Source organism: Caretta caretta, chromosome 4 (genome assembly GCF_965140235.1).
Source record: "Caretta caretta isolate rCarCar2 chromosome 4, rCarCar1.hap1, whole genome shotgun sequence".
In the NCBI taxonomy this organism is placed as follows: Eukaryota; Metazoa; Chordata; order Testudines; family Cheloniidae; genus Caretta; species Caretta caretta.
In genome coordinates, this window is record NC_134209.1 from 146,249,367 (window position 1) to 146,258,093 (window position 8,727).

Below are 8,727 nucleotides of genomic sequence, written 5' to 3' on the forward strand. Positions count from 1 at the left end.
CATCCAACCAGCACTCTCCTGGTCCAACGGGTAAGTGTGCTCCTTCTCTTTTTCAACACCCTGTTGCCCCTTTGGACCCGAGTGGTTCGCTGAATTTGGGGGGTTGTGGGTAGTTCCAGTTAAAAGGAGAAATTGATGACAGAATCAGGTCTTTTCTTCGCTGCAATCTTGTTTATTTACAAGGGGTGAACACAAAGTCCTGTTTCCCTGAACACAGAAGGAACCAAACAGGAGATAGGTTCTTTGCTTTCTGCTCCAAGCCTCTTTTTCCGGCACCAGACTCCTTCTCTTGGCTCCTCTCGGGGTCACCCACTGAGCTTGTCCAGACTGTGTCTGTCTCTGTATGTGTGTGCTGTCTCCTGCTTCTCTTACATTTACACACCTCCCTCTGCTCAAACAATACCCAGAGAGTCCCTCCACACAGCTCATTCAGATTTCTGGACAGCCTTGTATTTGCCTCTGTTTTGGGAAGAGCCATGTGCCTGTACTTTGGGTTTGGCAGCAGTTTTTATTTCAGTCACTTCTTCACATTCATGCTGAACAAAAGGGGATGTTGATGTTTAGGATGTTTTTGGGTGAATAAAGAAACGAGGAGGATATTGCAAACTGCCGGGGGTGAATTCCCCTCCTGCACAGGGGCCAGTGTGAGGGTGCTGGTGGTGCCTTGTCCCAAATCACACCCCAATAGAAAAAGCAAAGCAGCCAAGACACACAACAAGAAAGTTTTACCCAGCTGTGACCCTAAGAGCCCCTCAGTGCCAATTAGCAGAGAGCACCCCCATTTTGTAACTCGCATCAACTCTGACATACGCATTGCCCCAACACACTGTTGTCATAATATGTAGCTCAAAAGTGCCATGTAAGGTACCCGCTGTCATGTGATGGATGTATGGGTTGTGTATAAAGAGTTACAGATGTGTGCTAGAAACATGTTCTCAAAATGTGTTTAGGAGGCAGTGCACAAAGGGGTGTGTATTACCTGTCTGACCAGCTAGACTTCAGGCAGAGGACAATGAAAGTACATTTACATGTAAGGTAAAGAAAGCCATCAAAGCCATCCAGATAAACAAATAGAGGAGAAGACTGTTCAACAATCATGGTGGGAGGCAGAATATGCACCCCAGGAAGACTTCCTGCCTCTTGTGGCAGAGAAAATGGATTTTGGGTAATACAAGGGGAGGAAAAAGACTTTTTAGTGACCCATCACTGTGGGGACATAAAGGGATGGCAGCCTGTGAAAGTTGGATTCCCTAGTCTGGAGGGCTAGGGATGCTGGTAACTTCATATAGGGAAGAAAACTGCTTTGGCAAAGATGGTAACTTGCTAAAATTAGTTGCTATCAAGTGTGTTTTGTATTATTTGTAACCACACCTCTCTCTTTTATACTTGCTTAGTATCCCTTAAATCTCTGTTCTTTGTTAATAAACTTCTCCCTAGTTTTACTATAAACCAGCTCACTGCTATCCTATTGAAGTAAGTGTGAGTCTTCAGCAAACCTAACCAGCTGACATGCACGCTGTCTCTTTGGAGGCAGCGGATTTAGTAATTTCTGTGAGCATCCAGCAAGAGGGACTAGATGCTGCAGGGAGACGTCTCCGGGGAACTGCAATTCACTGATTGTTACCTGCCAGGCAAGGTTTAGCCTGGCAGAGTTTCAAGGGGTTTGCTAGTGAAGCGGGCGGGCTGGTGTGGCAGGGAGCTGACACACGGGCTAATCTCTGCTGAGGCAGGGGGGTAACTCTGTGGCTTACAGTTCTGGCTGTCCTGAGCGGAACGTCACGCCAACATACAGAACATTGAAACGTGTCGGGAGCTAGACCCAGTTTGTTGAACAGCCCTAGAACTTCACTCTGCTCCATGGAGCAAGAAGCCAGCGAGGGTGAGAGTCCTGGGATGACGCTGAGCAAAAGGAAGTGTAAGTTATCCGGACAAATTCTCTACCCGTGAAATCTGGTTAATTATGGCAACCCCATGACCTGGCTCACGTTGAACCTGACTCGATGAGAGAATGAATATGTAGTAGAGAGTGATTCTGCACAGCTGTGGGGTTTGGTGGCCCTAACGAGGCTTTCTGCTGCCTCCTATTTGTGTGATTCACTAGATATACACTTGGCTAATCATCCTATGGGATGAGAGCTCTTTAACTGTAAGATTATGTATTAATTGTGTTGTGAGGGTGCTTGCAGCCTGAGACCCACTGAACTGACTTCTCTGTCTCTCCAGCTTTGGGAGCTATACGTGACAGGGCAATCAGTAGATAATGTGGCATTATGCACCTCCAGGCACTAGAATCTCAATGTCGGGTCCCTGACGTTTTGAAAGGGCTGTGTTGCTCTAGTCCAGAAGCCTCCGTGGTTTGCTGTGTGATGCAGGTGTGGTTTGCTCAGATGAAAGACCTATCTCTCTGCTTTGCTTGCAAAAAATATGCAAGGCATTAAAGAAAAGTAACCAGTGGGATAACTTCTGCTCTCAGGTACACTGGTGTACCTATAGATGAACTCTACTGAAATCAGCGAGCCTGATTCTGACCTCACATGGGTATAAATGCAGACTAACTCAATTGAGTCGATGGGTCAGATTCTGATCCTGGTGTTAATGTATTGTGGTAGTGTCTAGCAGCCCCCACGCCATTGCGCTAGGCACTGTACACATAATCTTCAGACAGTGTGGGGTATTGTCTCCCTCTGGTGGCTGGCTCACATGAGAGGTTTGAGTCTATAATTGCTACCAGTTTGGGGAATTTGGGCCAGGGTTTTAAAGGTATTTAGGCACCTAAAGATGCAGCCAGGTACCTGGTGGAGTTTTCAAAAGCACCTAGGTGTGGATCTCCCATTGATTTCAATCTTCAGCCACCTCGATACCTTTCAAACTCTAACTTTGTGTCCTTCAGTTCTGTTTGTAGCTGCCAAGGCCTTTCGCTCTGAAGGACGTGGATCCGAATCCCACTGCCACCAAAGTGGGGTTGGTTATAGGGGTCCTTAACGGAGCAAAGCTCTGTGTAAATGTGAGCGTGTAACACTGACAGACCCCAGTTGTCGGCGGGCGGGATCAAACCTGGGACCTCAGTGCATGAGCCTCTACTGCATGAGCTAAAAGCCATATGGCACTTAGTTAAGGCTATAGAGCAGACTCATTAATCTCTAAGTGATCTCGGTGCCACTAGATGGGACAGAACACCACACCCAGGCCGTGTGTGGGTTACACGTGCTATAGATGTCCGTCACAAGCTCTGCTTCCAAGAAGACTCCATGGAGTCCAGTAGAGATGTCTCCCTGCAGACACGAATTGCCTGGCTATTTAGGCACCAAACTCCCATGGGAATCCCTGCGAGTTAGGTGCCTAAATAGCATTGAGGATTTGGGCCTGAGATGCTATGGTGGTGGGTGCTGTGGCAATCCCCGATCGAGACCGAAGGGGCACACACAAGCCGTGGGACGAGGAGAGAAAAGGCCATTAGCAGATGGAGGAGGAGGGGTTGCTTCAAGAGGTGTCATGGATTCCCAGGCCAGAGGGGACCATGGTGCTCCTCTAGGCTGCCTTCCTGTGTAGCACTGGGAGGAGAACACTCCTGAAATAAACAGGTGGGTTCTCAGGAGGGACCTGAGGGAGAGGGCAGGGGAGAGGAGGAGCTGGAGGTGGAGAAGCCATGAATAGTAAAGAGCTGGAGAGGGAGGGCTAGATGGGTCAGAGGGAGGGGAATGAGAGACGAGCTCTAAGCAAAAACGGGGTGCTTGGCTGGACTGCACTGAGTGATCAGAAGCCAGCCCCCTTATTATCCAGTGAAGGGGGCTATTTCGTATGCCTTCCTCAGGAACCCGTTCGCTTCACTGTAACTCCAGGCAATGGAGATTAATCCCTTGCTGGCTGCTTTGTCGGCCTCCCTCCGCTCCCAAGCCTCTTGATCTGCCATTTATTTGCTTAGCAGGTCAGAGAAATGGGCTCAAATAATTTCCTTGCTAGTGCCCTCTCTCCCTCTGCTCTGGCCATGCTGACATGCCCTAATATTCTCCGCCCTCCACTGTTCCCTCTAAGGTGTGTGCACGCACACAGATCCTAAACCCGCGCACATGGCAAAACACGGCACACCCAAAAATTTTTGCACAGAAGCCCAACAATTTGCACAGAAGAAATTTTTTGCGCACACGGCCTGTCAAAAATTAGAGGGAACATTGCCACCTGCAGTAAAAGTGGTGACACAATCTCTGAAATCTCACTTCCCGGCCCTGCCTCTCCCAGCCCAGGTTGCTCTGACCACGGGGTGTTTCAAACAGAATGGCGCATCAAATGAGCCAGCGTGCTTTATCTGATTCTCATTGCAAATTCCCGATCAGAGAGGCAGCACAATGAGACTAGAGAAGCCTGCAGAATGCCGTGCTCTCTGCATTCAGGAACACGTTTCCCAGCCGCTTTCCCCTTTTGGGTTGTCTGACTGCCACTCAGCTGAACTATGGTCTTATCAGAGCGACGTGGTCTGAACATGTGTCCAGGAGCCAGGAACTCCTGAACTAGGCTCCTGAGTCTGATGCTGACTCCCTCCGCAAGTCACTAAGGATGAGAGGGTGAAATCTGCGTAGGGGTGATGCACGCCAGGGACAGCTCAGCAGAGCACGGTCTCCCCAGGAGCTCCCAGGTGTGCATGAGGACTGTGCCAAAACTGAGCTACTTTTGGACAAGCTGCCCCCTCCGTGCCACTGCCCTGACCCGAGGGGGCACTAGGAGGGAGCAGGGTCTGTGGTTGTTACTAGCCACCACAGGGGGTGCAGTAGGGTGTGACACTCTATGTGCACTCACGGCAAGTCCAAACTCAACATGGCTCTTAACCGCTTTGCCTCAGTTTCCCCATCTGCACAGCGCGACTCGCTAGCTTGCCTGTGAGGGTTCGCTGGTGAAGAGGGGGAGAAGCTGCTAGCTACACAAGGGCAATCTGGGTGCTGCAGGGGGTTCATTGCACAGGGCTCATGGGAATCTGTTCTTTGGCAGGGTCACAACCCTGAACTTTGGGCGGCCGGCTCCAGTGCCCTGGGAGACTCAAAAGAGAAAGCTGTAAAACTGCAGCGTTTCATGTTTTCCACCCCAAGCCCCAAAGCAGCCCTGGGCTCCTGGGAAATGTGTTCCCAGCCTCACGGGAGCTGGATGGGGGTCTGCTGGAACAGCCAGTCCCTCCCCTGCCAAGGCAGGGCTCTTCTCCTCCCTGTGCCTTGTTTCCAGTGTCCCTACTGATGGGGCTTCCATTGCTTCCCTCAGGAAGTGTCTCCCCAGCCCGCGCTCTCACGGTCACAAGGGCTCAGCCCCTCTGGCCTGAGATCTGGGTTTGTCACGAAACTGGAAACCAGGTGACACGTGCTTCCAGTGCTACACATGGGCCAGCCAAGCTCCGCTCTGAGCTCCAGGATGGCTGCAGCCAACAAGGGTCTGACAGAGCACCCCTACCCCCATGGTCAGACTCCCATTGAACTCCCAAGGGAGCCCCTGCACAGAGCAGCGTCAGAGCCGGGCCCCTAGCTTTGCTAGCTGAGCAGGGCTTGCCTGTGGGGAGGAGCCGTAGCTGCCCCAGAATTCAATGTCTGAGCCCCGGGCACAAACCCCAGGGCTTGGTCTGGCTCTGTGGCTGCCTGGCTTTGCAAGCCTGAATGACAGAAGGGTTTTACCCTGTATGAAAACCAGCCAGGGGCACTCCTATCCAGGGGCGCGTCTGCCAGCAAGTCGAGCGTCTGTGTCTTTGCGCTCGTGCTTATTACCGCGCACGGTAGGCGACCATCAGCTCTAAGGGTGCTGCCTGTCATGGCTTCCATGGCGTATGGGATGGTGCAGTGCATCACAGCCAGACTTCGCAGGGGCTTGTCATGTAAGTTAAAGTCTTTGTAATCGTTTCACCCAGTTGAATTTTTGACTTAAAAAGCCCCAAATTCATTCATTCGACCCATGGACCTACAGGATCCGTCCGTCCGTTCTAGGTACCGTCACCGCAGTGTGAGTCCCTCAGCGCAGAGGACTCTGTAAATACAGTAAACGAGATGCTGCTCTCTTTAGTGCCAACTGGACAGCAAGAAACCCAGAGCGTTAAATCAGCCACCCACATTGGTGCACTGCCCTGTGCAAACCACCCCACTGCTTTTCCTGGAGGATGTCCTCTAGGCCAGTGGTTCTCACCTTTTTGGGCTCAGGACCCGTTGGTAAGTGTTGATGACCTGTTGCCACCCAGTAAATAGTCTGGGGCTCTGGAGTGGGTTTGGTTGGATCCTGCCCCCTGGCAGGGGGTTGGGCTCTGCCCAGCACTCACCCCGCAATGGCGGCTCCTATAGCCCCTGTGCTGTGGGGCTGGCTGGGCTTGACTCTCTGCTCTGGGCATCACGACCTCTGGGGCTGCAGTGCTGCTCAGGTTTGGCCCTGCACCCCTGCCTGTACCAAAGGTGTGTGAGTGGAGTTGTGACCTGGCTCGTGGGGTTGTGGTGCCACTCACTCAGATTCGGCCTAGCCACACTCCCGTTGTCATGACGGCTGGGCCAAACCTGAGTGGCTCTGGGACCCCACAGGCTGCAGGGCCTGGAGCAGGGAGCTGTGCCCAGCCAGCCTTGTGGGGCAGGAGCCACAGGAACTGTCACGTGACCCTTTGAAACATTCTGGTGACCCAATTTTGGCTCCCGACCCACAGGTGGAGAAACCCTGCTCTAGGCAATAGAAGAGCATCAGTAACAGGCTGGCTGGTGCAATTACTTTAAATCACTCAGGAAAGCTGTTTGATACCCGGTTAGCAGGGCTGGTGAACCTGGTTCAAGTTGTGCTGAAGTCATTTGGCCAGATCCTCAGCTGGTGTCAATCAACCTAGCTCCACGGCAGCGCTAGGCTGATTGACTGGCCCAATAGACGTTGGATTTGCTTGTACCAGGATTGACCTTACAGCCCCTGGGGGAAACTCTGCACAGCCAATGGGGTTGCTTGGATGCAAATATGGGCAGAATTGGACCTGGCAAAGCAATTACCTCTTTCATAGGGGTTGTGTGAAGTTGCAGGGGTATAAATCCAAAGTGATTTCAGTGGGGTTACTCCCGATTTACACAGGTGTAGCCTGGAGCAGAGTTTGGCCCTGAGGCTGTATCTTGCAGCAGAGAACGCTCAGAGCCAGAGTCAGGTTTCAGCATCGGGGGGCTGATGCCATCCTTATGGAGTTCATATGCGATGGGGGTGGGGGAGGAGAATAGATCAAGTCCTGGCACTCAGCTGGATCCCATGGCAGACTGTCTGGAGAGGCAGAGAACAGACAGTTCACCCTCTTGCATTGGGTTCATCCTCCCTCAAGGTCTGGTTGTTACTGGTGGAATCAGGGCCCTTCCTGGCTTGCCCCTCACAGGGCTGGGAGGAGATTGTTAAGGCAATGTGAGAATTTTGTCTGAGGTCTTGGGAGCTGGCCCTGTGGCTTCGAGCCTGCTGAACCTATCCGCTGATTATTAATATCTTCCCAAGAGCTAATTATGGGAGGAAGGCTGGTTTAATGGACAGGGCAGTAGCATGGGACACACAAGACCTGTGTTCAGTTCCTGGCTCTGCTGCAAATGATCCTTGGGCGCGTCCCTCAATTTACACAGTGCTGCCATCCAATGGAGATGATGCGTCCACATCTTGCAGGATAAAGCCTGCGAATGACAGTGACCCTGGTGGTCAGCTACTCCAGTGATGAGCGGTTGTATACAGAATCAAAAAAGGGGGCGGGGTAGGAATCTTATGGGGTAGTTTCCAAAGACAGTCTTTGGTGCCAACTGGAGTTAAAATGTCTTAGTGTCCAACGTCCAGTGGATAACATTTTTAAAAGCTTTTAAGTGAGTTAGGTACCTAAATCCCAGTTTCAAAAGGCACTTCGGAGGCCAAGTCTCACTGAAAGTCAATGGGACTTACCGTCACCGAAGCTTATGTCTACACAGCAAGCAGAAACCAGCAGCAGTGCGTCTTGGAGCCCGGACCTACAGGTTAGTACTTGTGCTATGGTGCTAATAACAGCCGTGTCGATGTTTGGCTCAGGCTGCAGCTCCGGCTCTGAAACCTGCCCAGAGGGGTGAGGTTGGGAGCCCGAGTCTGAACATCTGCAGGGCTATTTTTAGTGCTGCGGTGCAAGGCCTGTGAGCCCAAGCCTGTTGACCTGGGCTCCGAGACTTGCTGCCTTGGGTTTCTGCTTGTCATGTAGACGTACCCACAGGTGCTCAGGAACCTTTGAAAACTTCACCCACACCACTCTCTGCAGCTAGCCTGCCCTGCGGGGGTGCTTCCATCAGACACCCCAAGCTGTGCAGAATTGTCCTCAGACAGAACTCCCATGGGAGTCTTCTGGGAAACTCCTGTGCTGCCGGGAGTGATCCTCTAAGTCAGTGCTCCGGGGGGGGCTGCTGAAGGTTTGTACCCCGTGAGGTCTGGTTTCTGCCTGCAGTGTACATCTGAACTATCTGCTGCCTCTCTTAGCCGGGGGAACTTGGCAAAGGCTTTTGGAAGATCTGAATAGTGATGTCACATGTGGTGCTCCTTCTCCCCTCCACTGAATGAGGAGGGGCTGCTGAGCCGTAGAGGGCCAGATTGCTGAGTGCTCAGCACCCCCCAGCTTCTCTAAAGAGCTCAGCTCCCGCTGTGACATTGATGGGCAGATCTTCAAATGAGCTCTGCACCCAAAGTCCTGAGCTCTTGCAGATCTAGCCCCTGGTGCCGAAGACTTCAGTGCAAATGACACAGGACAAAGTTGAATAG